Consider the following 17,045-nt stretch of genomic DNA (forward strand, 5'->3'; position numbering starts at 1 on the left):
TGATATATAGAGGCTTAACCATCCTTAGCTCACCAGGCCTGGGCACCAGGAGATAGAAGTCACTGACCCTGTGGGACTGGGTTGGGGTGACAGCAGGGTGGCTTCAGACTGGGGAGGACTCTCAGGCCCCTCAGGTTTGTGGAGTGATTATGGGACCACCATGTAGGCCCAGTCACCAAACAGAGCAGCTTCGTCTAACCTGGGCAGAGTGGCATTAGACCGGGGGAAGGAGTCTTGGGCTCCTGTGGACTGAACCATTACAACCCAGTGAGGGGCAGACGAATCCATGGCTTTCACCTGGGAGAGTCAGTCCTTGCAGGCCGAGTCACCTAGACTTATGGGTCAGGACGGTGTCCCACCTGCAATGGTCTGATATTTTCACGCCATTCACCAGCTAGCCTATTGCTTTTAAAATCATGTGTTGGCTAAAATGTCACAAGTGATGTTGTTTCATTCTCTAAAAATGTCACCGCTGTGGGACATTTTATTCTCAAGGCCGACATAGACAATGGACAAATATGGGTGTGCTATCTCAGTGACCCACATCTGTATCCAAAGAAGTAAAATCTAAATAAATTCAGACATGTGTAGTAAAAAAACAATCACTGCAGCACACCACATCTGGAGAATATGGAGAGATTGCAATTATGTGTTTGTCTGCAGGGTGTATTTTAGTTTTAAGATATTGATTCAGTAGAGGATCAGAAGTGAATGATTTGAAGAACACAAAGATGTCACTGGCAGGCTTTGCATAGACGTCTCCACTTCTGATGACCTTTCAAGTTCCTACATGATAGTTTTGAGCATGTTTCTTCTGAGCAGCTTCTTCATGGCCCCCTTTACATCCTTGTTTCTTAGAGTGTAGAGGAGTGGGTTGAGTGCTGGAGTCACCAGCCCATAGAAGACAGAAATGGCTTTGTCCGTCTGTGCTGAGGTCATGGACCGCGGTCTCATGTACATCACCATGGCTGCTCCATAGAAGAGGGCCACCACCATCAGGTGGGAGCTGCAGGTGGAGAAGGCCTTCTGTCGGCCAGAGGCTGTCGGCATTCGCAGGATGGTGCTGATGATGCAAACATACGTGAAGATGATTAAGCACAGCGGAACCACAAGAACGACCAAACCCATCAAAAACATGACAACTTCAAAGATGCGCAGGTCTACTCATGCCAATCGCACGAAAGCTGCGACTTCGCATACGACGTGGTCAATCTTATAGTGCCCACAGAATGGTATACTCATGAGGAAATGCATCTGCACCACAGTCAGCAGCAATCCCAAGGCCCAGGGGAGGATGGAGAGCCGGATGCAGATGGTTCTGCTCATAATGAGTGAGTAGTTCAGAGGGTTGCAGATGGCAACGTAGCGATCCCACGCCATGACTGCCAGGAGGATGAACTGGGCAAAGCCCAAGGAAAGACCGATTAACATTTGGGCAACACACTCCGAGTATGAAATGGCGTTCCATTGAGAGAGAAGGCCTTTCAGGCATGTGGGAATGTTTGTGGTTAAAAAACAAAGATCTAAAAAGGACAAGTTGCAGATGAAGAAGTACATAGGAGAGTGAAGCTGAGAATCTGCTTGAACAACCCTGATGATCAGGCCATTTGCGGCAAAGGTGATCAGGTAAGTTATTAGGAACACACAAAACAGCACAATCCTCATTTGAGAAGGAATGGAAAACCCCAATAAAATGAGTCCATTCACCACACTTTGGTTTCTCTCTTTGCATCCTATTTTCTGGCGGCGATCTGATAACAAAGTGAAACAAATGCTGAGTGTTAGTTCTCCATGAATCTCTGCATCACATAAATCCGCACAACAAACAATGGGGCACAGTTAGTTTTCTATCTGAAACAAATTATGACATGCTTTGGAAAGTCCACACTTAGGGGGAAATTAGGATTTTGTTGCAAAACCTAAGCCTTCTGAAATTCACCAGCTATAATGTGCTACAAGCACCATAACTCATACCCCTGCCATACACTGCTCACGAGCCTGCACATTCGATCACGGATGCAGCAAACAAATGATGGGCGGAATGCTGACAATACCAACATTTTTCCCAGTCAAAAGATCTGGGTTAAATCAGTTGTTCTTTTGCTCAGCATGCCGCCCCAGTTTAGACCCAGTCATATGCAAATCAGTCTTGACCCTGTGCCCCATGGGAACAGTCCAGACCCAACTTCCAGGCCAGGTCCTCCCCCGACCATAAACAAGCATCCTAGGACCGGTTTCAGGGTATGTCACCCTACATCAGCCAGGATAGCTTGAATCCAGTGGCATGGAGAGCACGGGACCCACATCTGGGCATACCCGTCCCACTTAGGGCAAAAAGTGTTCCATCAAACAAATATTGGATGGAATGCTGACAATGCCCATTAGATCACTGATGACATTGAACCTTGCCTTTTCTTCTTTTTTTTTAAATTCTTTTTATTGACAATTTTTACATAATAAATGCATTCCCCCCCTCCCCGCCCCCCTTTTCCCTGACCAAGAGACTGTCAAAAAGAAAAATATAGATAAATAAATAAATAAGTAAGCCACTAGTTATAAACATACAATAGAAATTAATCCAAAATGTGCTATAGGGATCCAAAGAAATTTACATGTGCTTAATACCAGATACTTATTATATACATACACCATCAGTTAATCTTAGCTACGTTATAGGGGTACAAAGTAATATACATGTAAATAATACTATAATCCAAGATGTGCTATAGAGATAAAGAGAAGTACACGTGTATATAATACTATATGCTTATTATTATATACATACAACATCAGTTAATTTTCACTGTGCTATAGGGGTACAAAGAAATATACATGTAAATATTACTATATACACTAAATGCAATCATGTTTGGCTCTGGATCCACAATAGCATTGGTGACCAAATCCGCATGCCCGTTAATCTTTTTTTAGCGCCTTTGTTTTTATAAATTGCAACCTCCAGACTACAGGTGGCTAATAACCTAGCCCTCCATTGTTGAAATGCAGGTGGCTCTGGATCTAACCAAGCTGATGCAATTGTAAGTCGAAGCATGGCCACAAATATTAGCCCCTGAGTGTTTGTCTGCACTTCCCGATTTGCAACCCCAAGCATTATTTCCTCCGTTGAGATTTCTATTCTTGTTTGACAGACCTCTGATAGGAATTCCGAAATATCATTAATCAGCTTAGTAAGAGTGTTACATGTAGCAAATATATGGATAATATCGGCCCCATATAATGCACAGCGAGGACATGTTGTTCCCTTCCCTGTTCCCCATTTAGCAATTTTCTTAGGGGTGTAATATAGGCAGAATAAGGTTTTATAAAATTGTGCCTGTAGCTTTATTGACATCAATGAATTCAGAGCTAAGTCATATGCTATGCGGGGATATTTGACTGTACTTCCAGTTGTTCCTGCCAAATTGCGCATTGTTTCTCCATATCATCTAGGGCCATTAAATTCAAATATTTATAGATTTCCCCGATCCTGGGAGTTTCTTTTTTCTACATAAATTATCAATCAATTGATTATTCAAGAATTTCTCCCGCCCACCAGTTTTCTTTGTTAGAAAGTCTCTAACTTGCAAGTACTTAAAAAAATCCCTATGGCTAATATTATGTTCCTCATGCAAATCATCAAACATCTTGAGGCAGCCTTGTTTATAAAAGCAGCCCAGTTGCACCATCCCCGCCGATACCCATCTGTTTATACAGGTATCATGAAATATTAGTGGTAGATCATTATTACTATTCATTGGTGTGTAAAATGAAAATCGCCCAAACCCCAACATCTTGCGAATGCTACTCCATGCTTTATACGCCCCTCAAATAGTCTTAAATTTGACTTTCTTAAAGTAATTATCATTTGTATGTCGCCAAAAGCAACCAGCACAATCTTCTCCTAATAGAAGTTCTTGAGGAGACGGGATCTCTTGACTATTACTACCATTCGAAATCAAGTAGGCACAGTATTTTAAAACAGTGGCCCAGTAATACAATTTGAAGTTCGGTAGGGATAGACCTCCCTTTTCATTCGGTAGTGCCAATCTTTTAAGAGCTCAATGGGGTTTCTTATATCCCCAAATAAAGCTTGAAAGCATGGAATCGATAGTCCTAAAGATTTGGGGAGGAAATTCGAGGCAGATGTTCCTAAAGAAATATAAAAATTGAGGCAAAAAAAGCATCTTAATCAAATTACAACGGCCCCCTATAGTTAGATGTAAATTATCCAATCGGACCATTTGCCTCTTGGTTCGAGAAATCAGAGGTTTTAAGTGAATATCGACAATGTTTTGAATTTTTGCACTTATTGTTACCCCTAGGTATACAGCCTCCTCAGTCACTCTTGGATCCCCCATCACAATCTTGTTGTTTAACACAATCTGAGTTTTATTAGAATTCAGTTTATATCCAGACACCAATCCAAATAGGTATGCGTCCTCTTCTATCACCGGCATAGCTATACTGGGGTCTCTGGTGACAAGCGCGATATAATCGGCATATGCCAAGGTTTTAGTATTATGCCTACGTATTGTGATAGGTGATATACATACACAGTTATCCAACCATCGAATAAATGGATCGATATATATTGCAAGTAAAAGCGGTGAGCAGGGGCATCCCTGCCTGGTTCCTCTTGTGATTGCAAAGTTTTCAGATAAGAGCCCATTGACTAATACTCTAGCACTTGGTTTATTATAAAGTCCTCGAGCAGCCGTAATAAATTTGTCGTTGACTCAACTATAGGACATTGCCGTCCATAAAAATCTCCAGGAGACCCTATCGAAGGCTTTCTCTGCGTCAAGAAGTATAAGCGCCATAGGGTCTCCTGAAGATTCCGCATAGTCGAACAACGAGATCACCCTTTGAACATGGTCAGTTGTTGACCTTCCTGGTATGAATCCATGTTGGTGTTTAGATACTATTTTATTTTTTATCTGTGCCAATCTGGCCGCCAAGATTTTCGAATAGATTTTTGAGTCCCCATTAATTAGAATGATTGGACGATATGAGCCTAAATCGAGTGGATTTTTTTTGTTGTTCAAGAAGACCACAATTTTGACCTCTGACCAGGAGGGAGGAGGAGTACCTCCCAGAAATATGTGTGCAAACAAAGTCATCATTAATATTTGCAATTGATCAGCAAATTTCAGATAGAACTCAGATGGTATCCCATCCAGTCCTGCTGCTTTTCCACTTTTTAATGCTTTTAAGGATAGCAGGATCTCATCCCAATTCGGTAATCCATCCAAGCTTCCTGGTCATTCTTCTCAAATCTAGGTCCTCGATTTCCATCTAAATACTGATCTGGATCCCCCAATCCATTTATAGGTTCGGTATATAGCTCTTGATAAAATCTCTGAAATGCAGCCCTTACCTCATCTGGTTCTGATTTTAAACCTAGTCTTGGGTCATGAATTTCTCTGATGGTGCTTGCTGATGTCTCTTCTCTAATACGTAACGCTAACTGATGCCCAACTAGTTCTCTCAACTCATATATCTTTTCCTTGTTTACTGCTGCCTTAATGATAGCTTTTTCAACTATTATTTCTGTAATAATATTTTTTGCAATGGCTACCTGTGCTAATGCACTTTCTAGCCCCTGACCTTGTTGAGCAGCAGCAAGTAGATTTTCTTCGGCTTTACCTAGGTTATAGTGTAATGCAGCCAGATGGGATTTCCCTTCCTTGTTAACTTCGAGAGAGAATTGTAATGTCTCTCCTCTTATACCCGCTTTAAGTGCGTCCCATACTATTTCTATAGATGTGCTTTCGAAATTATCTGCAATGAAGCCAGGGATCCACGCCTTCATATGTTCACAATACTTTTCATTCATTAACAGGGCCCTTTCAAATGTCCAGGTCCTAATTGAATAGTTATTCGGAGTGCATGATAGCTTTAAAATTAGGGGGTTATGGTCTGATAATAGGCGTGGTAATTTATCTATCATACATACACTTTTTAACGAATTTGATATAAGCATGTAGTCGAGTCTTGCATGTCGTGAATGTGGATATGAATAGAATGTAAAACCAGGATCTCCCCAGTGAATATGTTGCCACGCATCTATTAAGCTATGTACCACACATAAGTCTTTTAGTGCCCGAAAAACTCTTGGTTTTCTACCATTGTATTTAAAATCCGGTCTGGTGGTCCAGTCCCCGGGGAGATGTAGGTTAAGATCCCCACATACTATAAGGGGTAGAGGCCAATGAGCAAGCTCATTGGAGACCTTTATTAGTATCTCTGGTTCATCAAAGACACTCCCATATATAGTGCATGTGTAAAATCAGGCCTAGCAAAGAATTTGAACCCTTTATATTCCCTTTGGCTTGTGGGTCTTGCAAGATCGTAGATTGCTTCCCTAAGAAGAAAGTTTCAAAAGTAGATCAGCATAGCCCTGGGATATTAGCGTGTTTTGTGAGAATGTTTCGGTTGAATCAAAGGGAAGCGGTGAACACGTTGAACCTCTCTATCCAGGTCCCAGGCCTCCAATTCCGGGAATGCGGATTTAATTAGTGTAATCATAGACTCTCTGGCATCATTTCCTTCAAAATTTTCTGGGATCCCAAGGAATCTTAGATTGTTCCGTCTGGATCTATTCTCGTGATCCTCGACTTTTGCCATAAGATCTTTGATTATTCCCTCATGTTCTTTTTCTGTCTTTTGCAGGTTTATGACATCTGTTTCCAGGTGTTCGGTTCGAGTTTCTACTGTGGCCATTCTCTCTGAGATCTCCGTGCAAATATTTTCGACTTTTTTTACTGTACATTGCAGGTTGTCAATGGCTACCCGATTCCTTTGGCTATCTTTTTTGACGTCCTTATGAAAGCTCTTTATTGAGCTCAGAACATCGCTTAGTGAAGGTTCACTCATCAATCCAGACCCGCAGCCATTTACTATAGTTTTTTGACCTCCTTCTTCTAACTCGACCGGGCTACAATACTGACGAGATGCTTCTCCCAATGATTTTATGATCGGGCTTTTTTGAGGAATATTTGTTCTGGTTCTGCCATGATCAGTGTTAGTGCCTGGGTCTGTAGTCTCTTCATTAATGATGTTGCATTCTTGTTTGCTTGAACCTTGCCTTTTCTATATACTTCACATAACAATAAGCAACTATCTAGCGATTTGGCTGCTCGAATTCCGAAGACCCTGAAGGCCTCTTTTCCTTGTTCTCCATTATGGTCACCAGGACTTCCCCGGGGCCTGAGCCCCAACTTTAAATCATGCACAATGTAAGGACTATAGAAAAGTGTTTGAAATGCACAGACACATCCCAAGGGTCAGATTCCTTCTGGAGCTTGGCCTGCAAAGACAATCTTTAACTTGTGACTGTGAGGCTGTCACCTTAAACTACTACATCAGGGTTTTAAAAGCACTCACTGAATTACGCAAAGCCTGCCTTAAAGAGATATTTGACAGGTCAGGGTGCCTCTGGCTCTAGCAAGTTCTAAAGCAATTACTTCCCTACAAACTTACGGATCAGTACTAAAATTAGACGCAACCCTAACTCTGCTTGGAAAAGGGATATCAAACGACAGCTGTAAGCCACTTTGCATTTCCTGGACATCGGCCTCTAAAAGTCTTCTTGTATTTTATCTCCTCTGAACAATTTCTTTCTATTAGGGAAGCCCCAACCATATCTTTGAAGTTGAAGTTGAAATAATTTGTAAAGCGCTCGGCCACCAAACGGTTTCTTGGCGCTGTGGGTTGACAAAACGGGGGGAGCACCGGCCAGAGAGTTATTACACTGAGTAGGCTTGCGTGAAGAGATAGGTTTTTAGAGCTTTATGAAAGTCCGAGTAAACTGTTAATAAAAGGAGGAAGGGTGTTCCAGAAGCAAGGGGCAAGGAAGGAGAACCTCATGCCGCCCAGCTTGGACCTCCAAAAGCGAGGAACATTAGGAAGAGCCTGAGTAGAAGAGCGAAGGGTGCGACTTGGGACGTAGGGGGAGATCATGGAGATAATGAAAACTGGGGCAGAGCCAGCAAGAGCAATGAAGGTCAGGCAACCCATCTTAAATAGAGATCATTGCAGGATGGGGAGCCAATGAAGAGACTTAAGCAGGGGAGTGATGCGATGGAACTTAGGAAGCTGATTGTAGGCGCCGGAGTTCATAGGCCGGGATGCCTACATACAGACCATTTCCATAATCCAAGCGAGAAGAGATCATGGCCAGGATGATAAGTTTAAGAGCATCATGGGAAAAGAAACGGGACATGTTTCGTATGACTCTGAGGGATAGGAAACAGGTTGAGACGACAGAGCTGATCTGGGGGCGCATGGAGAGGTCTTGACTGATTTTAATTCCCAGGGCATTAACAGAAATGGACGGCGTCGGTGGGGGGCCAAGGGCGGGTGGCCAAAAGGCAGGGTTCCAAGGGTTAGAAGGGTCACAAGTTAGGACCAACTCCGTCTTGTCAGGATTAAGTTTTTGATGATTGTAATTCATCCAATCATAAATAAAGACAAGAGTAGTCTGGAATTTGAGGATGGAGTCAGGGGAAGAGGAAAGATTAAAGACAAGCTGGAGGTCGTCAGCGTATTTAAAGACGGCGACCTCCATGTTTTGTAAAGAGACTATGAGGGGGTAGATATAAAGATTAAATAGGAGGGGAGAGAGGGAAGAGCCCTGAGGAACTCCGCAGGAGATCGAGCAAGTGGGGGCAGTAAAGCCATCCAGTTGGACCGCCTGCGTCCGGCCCTGAAGAAAAGAGGCAAGCTAGGCCAGTGCAGTCCCTCGAATACCTGCTGCTTCAACACGGTCGAGTAGAATAAAATGGTCGACCGTGTTGAAAGCAGCAGACAAATCGAGGAGGACCAAGGCCTGGGGGGCATTGGTGTCGGCACTTCTCCTGAGCTCATCTAGGACAGAAAGGACCACAGATTCCGTCGAGTGGGCTGGACGAAAGCCGGCTTGGTGGGAGGCCAGAAGATGGTTGTCCTCGATGAAAGCAGAGAGGCAGGTGGTGACAGGGCTCTCAGGGATCTTACCCAAGAAAGGGAGCAAGGAGATAGGCCTGAATTTGGCCAGAAGAGAAGGATCGGCCCCTGATTTTTTTAAGATGGGGATGACTGTAGTTGATTTAAGGGGGGCTGGGACTATTCCCTGAATGATGGAAGTATTAAGAAGGGTTAAAGGAGAGTCTGGAAAGCTGGAGAATACTTCCCGCAGGATGTGTGCCGGACAGCAGTCGGAGGGGGAACCTGACTTAACCTTCTTTAGCAGAGTAAGAAAGGCCTCCTTGGAGATCAGGGGGAGATGATCAAGACAGATGGACATAGGAGGCGGAGGAAAAGGAGAGAAGGAGGAGGATGGCAGGGGAATATTGCGCTTGATGGTGGCAATCTTCTCAATGAAATAGCCGTTGAGGGAATCACAGAGAGATTGTGAGGGAGCGGGTTTAGAATTGACTATCGGATGCGGCTAGGTTGTGTACAATGGAGAAGATCTCCTTGGGCTTGTTTGCCGCAAGGAGAATCTTCAGGGAAAAATATTCAGTTTTGACTAACAAAATGGCTTTTTTGTAGTCCCGAAGAAGGGCCGAGTATTGAGCCTTAAGGATAGGGCAGTAGCTGCACCTCCAGCGCCGTTCCGCCTGTCTAAGTGCCAATTTAAGGACTTTTAGATCGCTGGTGAACCACCTGTTGGCCTCATGAGAGCGGCACTTTCTAACAAGTTTGAAAGGGCCAGCAGAATCACAGGAGGCAGAAAGCCAACTGTTGATGGTGGCCACCGGGAGGTCGAGTGGGACATTGACCATACAGGGAGACGAGGCTGCCGGGGAAGAACAAAGTGTGCCCAGGTCTACACGATTCCAGTTTCGAGCCCAAACATTCTTGGGCGGGGGGGTTGTTGGTAGCCCCAAGATCAAGGGAGAAAGAGACCAAGGAATGATCGGACCAGCAGCAAGGGAGAACTGTAGGGGAGAGAATGAATAGATTGGCTGACCAGATCTGGTCTAAAATGGCACCATGCACATGAGTGGGGAAATAAATATGAGAAGTAAAGTTAAGGGATTGAAGAGTTTCAGAGAAGTCTTTAGAAGTCTGATCCTCTCTAGGATCACCGGGCCAATAGTTGAAGTTGCCCAGAAGCAGGACAGAAGAGTTGTTGACCACCAGAGTGGCCAACTGCTCCTGGAGAGCTGGGATGAAGTGGGGCATAGATTCCGGTGGACGATAAAAGAGCGCGCAGGTGAAAGGAACTACAAGATTAAGGGAGCGGACAACTAGGAAATCAGCTGCCATAATGGGGGGATAAGGGACACGCTGAAACTGAAGATAGGAACAAGCAATCACGACCACTCCCTCTCCGGCCTTCCCGTCAGGGCGGTCGGCTCGGAGGGCATAGTAGGAATCGGGGAGGGCCGCTAAGACATCAGGTAGTGAGTCTGAGGAGAACCATATCTCCGTAAGGAACAGGAGCTCGGGTTTAAGAGTGTTGAGAAAATTAAACTGTTCCAGTTGGTGCTTCACTACCGAACGGGTGTTAAGGAGGTAGGCTGTGGCCACGGCAGGAGGACAGGAGGAAGACTGAGAAAGAGCTCAAAGAGACCAGTGGGCAGAAAAGAGAGCTGGGGTTTAGGCAGGGGGGAGGAAAAAGGAGAGTAGGCGGGCGCTGATATGCCAAGCTTCCCTATATGTTCTAAAGTAGGAACGCTAAGGGGCTAATCGCCCTGGTAAATGAGAAGTTAAGAAGAGGAATAAATCAGGAAACGGGCATGGTGCTGGGCCCGTCCCGGTCGGTCGCGGACGGGCGCAGACGGGCTTGCCTTTGGCGCGCCTTCAGCTCGCCGCTGGCGTGCCCGCTGCGCGCGTCCGCTACGCGGCCGGGAGGGAGGGGTCATAATATGCTGGCAGGTGGTGGGTGTGGCCGTGCAACTGCACCGGCAACCCCAATCTACCCTCAATATGGCCTCTGTCCTCGCCGTTCCCCGCTACAGCACCTAATCGGCTGAGCGGAAGGAGCGGACTGTGCTGAGGAAGGGAGGGTAGTGAGAAGGAAAGTGCTCAAGTGACAGGTATTAACAAAAATAGTAACAAATAAATGTTCAAGTTTAAAAGCAGGCAATCGGTGCTCCCGGCTTCCGCCGCAGGAGTTTAGAGAAACAATGTCAATATGCGCGTGACGCGATAGGCGCATCTAAAATACTCGTAGGAGGGGGGAGTGGCCATGCAACTGCACCGGCAAGCCCAGTCTACCCTCAATATGGCCGCTGTCCTTGACATTCCCCGCTACAGCACCTAATTGACTGAGCGGAAGGAGCGGACTGTGCTGAAGAAGGGAGAGTAGTGAGAAGGAAAGTGCCCAAGTGACAGGTATTAAAAACAACAGCAACAAATAAATGTTCAAGTTTGAAAGCAGGCAATCGGTGCTCCCGGCTTCCGTCTCAGGAGTTCAGAGAAACAATGTCAATATGCGCGCGACGTGATAGGCACGTCTAAAATACTCGTAGGAGGGGGGAGTGACTGTGCAACTGCACCGGCAACCCCAGTCTACCCTCAATATGGCCGCTGTCCTTGACATTCCCCGCTACAGCACCTAATTGACTGAGCGGAAGGAGCGGACTGTGCTGAAGAAGGGAGAGTAGTGAGAAGGAAAGTGCCCAAGTGACAGGTATTAAAAACAACAGCAACAAATAAATGTTCAATTTTAAAAGCAGGCAATCGGTGCTCCCGGCTTCCGCCTCAGGAGTTCAGAGAAACAATGTCAATATGCGCGCGACGCGATAGGCGCATCTAAAATACTCGTAGGAGGGGGGAGTGGCCATGCAACTGCACCGCCAACCCCAGTCTACCCTCAATATGGCCGCTGTCCTCACCGTTCCCGGCTACAGCACCTAATCGGCTGAGCGGAAGGAGCGAACTGTGCTGAGGAAGGGAGGATAGTGAGAAGGAAAGTGCCCAAGTGACAGGTATTATAAACAACAGCAACAAATACATGTTCAATTTTAAAAGCAGGCAATCGGTGCTCCCGGATTCCTCCTAAGGAGTTCAGAGAAACAATGTCAAAAATGTTCCGAGGCTATCAATAGCCAGAGGCATAGAGACATTTAATATGTGCTCCTGTTAAGCCTCGCCATGGCTGACTTTAGCCCATGGGTCAATCCGGGCAAGGAAGGGGCTTGCAGACTTTGCAACTATAAACACGAGTCCTGGCTACATCTGCTGTTCTACACTTGATGCCACCAGGAGATTCCTCCTCAAATCAATTGATCTAACAAAGGCGGTTCTCTCTTGCATGGAGGCCTCAGCACTGTGTTTTAGACACTATTTAGCACACTTGTATGGATGGAGTCTTTTTATTCTTGCAAATTATGCATTTTAGTTGTATCCACCATTCATTTATTTATTATTGGTTTGTGAATTGTTCTGTTTTTAAGTAACTAATATGATAAAGTCTACTCCTATTGTATATCTTCCCCAAGGTAACTGACACCTACAATGACATCCTTCACATGCCTCCTATGCTCTGTCTCCACCTCCAGATGCAACTTCTCCTGCAGCCGGTGTCCTGTAGGCTGAAGATCAAGAGATTCAATCTGAAGAAACCTGATGCAGTGGAGTCCCTACACATGCGGTGACTCAGCCAACACTACCAGTCTCCAAACCTGAACAGGACACCTTAACATCACAACCAACGGTTCAACAACCACCACCCTGAGTTGCAGGCAGGTAATGCTCCAATCAGGGCTTTGGCAGGTATATAGGATGGCTGGCTCTCTTCAACTGCAAACCTCTGACCCTTCACTCACAAGAAAGGAATCAAGTGACATCATAACATGACCAGCTGCAGTCAGGAAATGCTTCTGGCAGCTCTTGACAGTGAGGTGGCATCAAGTCTCACCAGCACACCAGCTCAAGAAGGTCAAAGCACACACCTTCGGAGGTCAAAGCTCTGCCTAATCTGGGCCTCATATTGTTTATCTGGGTTAACAGTTGCAAGGACTGTGTTAGCCAGTGGAAGGAGGAAACTGTGATACATTATTTTTATAATTCATAGATAGTGGAGAAGCGTGACTCAATGGTTAGAGCGGCAGACCCTGATGCAGTGGTCTGGCCCAGGGTTCAATTCCTTCCTCGGCGGCTCTTGGACTCAATCTCCGCGGACTTGATAATTCTCGCCTTGGTGCGTATTTTAATCATGGGTCCCACTCTGTGACTCTGGGCAATAGCTTGCTTATGCCCAGATGCATCAAGCATTTTTGGAGTCGCAAACAGTGCGATTCCTTAAAATCGGCCGTTTGCGACTCCAAAAATGCTTTTTGATATGCATCATTAGTTTTTGTAGAAATTCGCTAATTTTGCGAATTTCTTAAATGCGATTGCATTTAAGGAATCGCAATTTTGCGATTCCTTAAATGCAATGCATCATTGTTAAAATATTTGCGAATTTGAAAATTGCAAGTGCAAATTACCACGAGTTTGAACCTCGTGGTAATTTGCAAAATTGTTTAAAAATGCACAAAAATTGCATTTTTTTAAACTGTTAAGTTACAGACACACATGTCCTTAGGACATGTGTGTATGTAACTTACATGTAAAAGTGCATTTCATGGGTGCAGGGGGGGTCCTTTGGACCCCCCTCTCCACCCTTGAAATGCTTTGTTGAATTCCGATTTCAAATTGCGAATTCGCAATTCCCATTCATTCCTATGGGCATTTCAGCCCATAGGAATGAATGGGAATTGCGAATTCACAATTTGAAAACCGCATTTTTTATGCGATTCGGTAAAAATTGCGATTTTTACCGAATCACAAAAAAAATGCGAAAAAAATTATGCATACCATTTTGAGATTCCTAATTTGCGATTCGGTAATTTTCACAAATTAGGAATTGCAAAACAGTATTTTGATGCATCTGGGCAGTAATCTCCACAACGGCCCCAGCAGCACTTGGATGCCTGGCTTCACCTTGGGGGTGCCCAGGAGTGGACATCTCACAGGAAAGCCAGGAAGAGTTCCACAGAGGTATGAATACAGCGCTACGAGACCTCTGGGTAGAAGGCGCTATATAAATACAAACACTTTTACATTTACATTTACATAAAGTTTGTGTTGTGTATTTGATTGCTTTCATGTCAGCCATTTACTCTTTGGCTTGGACATAGCTGAGTGCTGGCCAGGACTGGCCTCGCTGACAGGTTTGTACATTTGTTTATGAACAGGGGATATGTTTGTAGAATGATACTTTGCACATGTCTGCATGTATGGATGCATTTCTGTATTTCTGTATGTATATATGTATGTGTTTGTGCATGTATGCATTTCTTGTATGTATGTATGTATGTGGCATTCTCATAGTGCATACCTAACCAAACAGCAGTTCCGCACTGCACAGGGTGGAAAACAAACACAAAGTCCATGAGTAAAAAAAGATGGCGGGGTTATGCTCTTTAAAGAGGTATGTTGATTGGATGAGAAGTGAAAATGAAAGACAAGAGGCATTTGGTAAAAAAGGAACAGTCTGTTTTATGAATCGCTTCAGCCTGGAAACAATCACAGAATGGGTCTGGAGTTTGTGTCAAAGTACATGAGTTTTGAATCATTTAATATAAATTGTCTGCACATCATACAACATAACAATAGCTGAAACCTTACTCCCGGAATCTTTATTTGGCAAAATAATGCTGGTCTTTTATTTGAAGTAATAAATATGGCTTTGATATCATCTGCAGGTGGGCCTCGACTTTGCATGGACTCAACGGGAGTCAGTTACATGTCTAGATGTCTGGCATGATGCGTGTTATGCATGTGTTGTGTTCTGATTAGCTGTGTGTTCCTAACTTCACATGCTATCTGACTTCATGGTGTTTTGAGGGTGCGGGCCTCACATGTTTTACTGGGGTTAATCTCCTCGGACCATTGAGGTGTTGCTGTCTATCTGTGGCATCAATCTGGGTCTTTCCTATTCATGCATTTGTTACCTGCCTATGTGTCATCCCCACCTGTTATCTGCCAATCAGTTGCCTCGGGCCTCGGAATCAGTGTAGACCTGACCACTTATATGTTAGGGTTGATGGGGAGGTCATGTGGAGCAGACTCAACAACAGCAATGCTAGTTCGTTCTTACATATACATAGATCATGGCACATATTGACACTGAGTTCATTGTTATGTGAACATAGATTGCATTTTACGACATTACCATTGCACTCGCTAGTTGAATTTTCAACTACATCATTCCCCCGCATTTTATGACAGTCACAGTTTTCAGGGTTGGCATGTCTTTGTTGTGTTTATCACAGTTTCTCTATTTACATGTATTCTACCTAATTTGGGGACTGAGGTTTTACAGCAGGAGACCCCCACACAATAACAGAATAAAAATGAAACCTGGAGGCAATAACTCTAGGAGAGTAGGGTCTGCTTCCTATGGTCACACCCACTTTTTGCTGTGATTTTCTGGTTTTTCGACATTAGTGTGGCTGTGGGCCTGCTAATCAGACCCACAGCCCAGCTGTCCTCTCTTTGAATTGATACCATGTACTTTAGGTACATACCAAATTGGGTATTGGGTCACCTTTGTGATCCCCTATATGGTGTACCATAGGTACCCAGGGCATAGGTGCATCCAAGGCCTACGAGGGGCTGCAGCATGTATTATGCCACCCCTGGCTGGCCATCTAACCTGACACCACAGGCTGATCACTCAGCTTGGGTAAGGTGGTGTGATCAACCCATACTGAGATGTAGTATATCTATATCTACCTTATCTATAAACACATAGTAACCTATAAGTCACTCCTATGGCAGGCCTTATCAATCCTGGAGGCAGAGTGCTTGGTTTTGTGTGAGATGGTGCTCTAGAATGAGCTGAGCCCCTCTGCTGCTCTCGGAACCATTTCCTTATAGCTGTTCTATGACATCGCCATATCATATACTTCTGAGTGCATTACAATCCCCGCGGTTAATGCTAAATTTGGTTTGGCTTTATCAAAACATGTTGTGTAACGTGTCAAATACTTTGGAATACTAGCCCCGCCAGTTATGGCAACGGGGGTAGCATTCCAACGTTCTAGAGGGAAAAAACATGTAGTTACTGCTTTACCCGGTTAAAGTTAAACAGAGCCTCAGCATCACAAAATGGATGCTGCTACCACAAACACGGGTCTGACCTCCTGCTGCTGGGGAAACTCCAGCAAGGGAGGCCTGAACAATAGGTTTCCTGTCGAGGGAGGTGCTAGCACCTCCCCAGACAGCCTGTAGTGTATTGGGGCAGGGTGGGTTGAATGGAAAGATGCTTTTCCAGATACTGCCTGTGGCACACAAGGTGCTCCATGCATAGCCCGGTTCAAACCAGTTGCTGGGGCACTCCAGCCCCACTCTGGCATGAAACTGGACAAAGTGAAAGGGGTGTAACCACCCCCTTCCCAGGTCCACCCATAGGAGGGACCTATCAGGTAATCCAGCCCCTAAAATCAGTATAAAGTTAGGAGCTGTGTCTACAGACTTTAGATTATCCTGTAATGAAACTCTGATACGAAACTCTTTGACCTTCGACGTTCTATACTGACTAGAAGACTGACGACATCTCCCTTGTGGTCAAAGAGTGACCACCCTGTGCAAACAGGCACCAACAGTAACTTGCCAGTTTGCTTTGCCGATGCTCCTGCCGGAACCCGAAGACTCAGTGTCTCAGAAACTGGACTTCCAGACTTGTCTGACTCCAATCCACATCCACAGCAAAGCTGAGACCCTTGGCGGACACGAGAGAAGTCCGACTGGACACCCTGGACTTCCTGAATTTTGCTAACTGCTAAAGTACCCTTGCAGTTGTGCATTGGGGTATGAGAAGCCCCAGATGCGAGCACAATTTGCACCAAAGCTCAGCCCTCCACACTCAAAGAGTGCCGCGTGAGGCCTGCTCCTGCATTTCAGCTTGACGCATCTTCGCAGTTGCTAGACGGCTGGCTAGTTATCCCTCTGAAGACTTCTTTTTGAATTTACACTACTGGCCTGGTTGATCCAGGCTTATTCCAGCTTTCCTCCAAAGGAGAAGCTCCCCAGACCTTGCTGGTCTGACTCGGAACTAATCT

At 45.0% G+C, this 17,045-nt stretch overlaps 1 pseudogene; it reads right to left on the reverse strand.

The window, feature by feature from the left end:
• Positions 1 to 786: 786 nt before the first annotated feature.
• The window catches only part of LOC147709924 (olfactory receptor 2D2-like), a 40,027-nt pseudogene continuing 23,768 nt past the window's right edge, over positions 787 to 17,045 (reverse strand).

The sequence above is a fragment of the Lissotriton vulgaris genome, chromosome 6 (genome assembly GCF_964263255.1).
Source record: "Lissotriton vulgaris chromosome 6, aLisVul1.2, whole genome shotgun sequence".
Classification (NCBI taxonomy): domain Eukaryota; kingdom Metazoa; phylum Chordata; class Amphibia; order Caudata; family Salamandridae; genus Lissotriton; species Lissotriton vulgaris.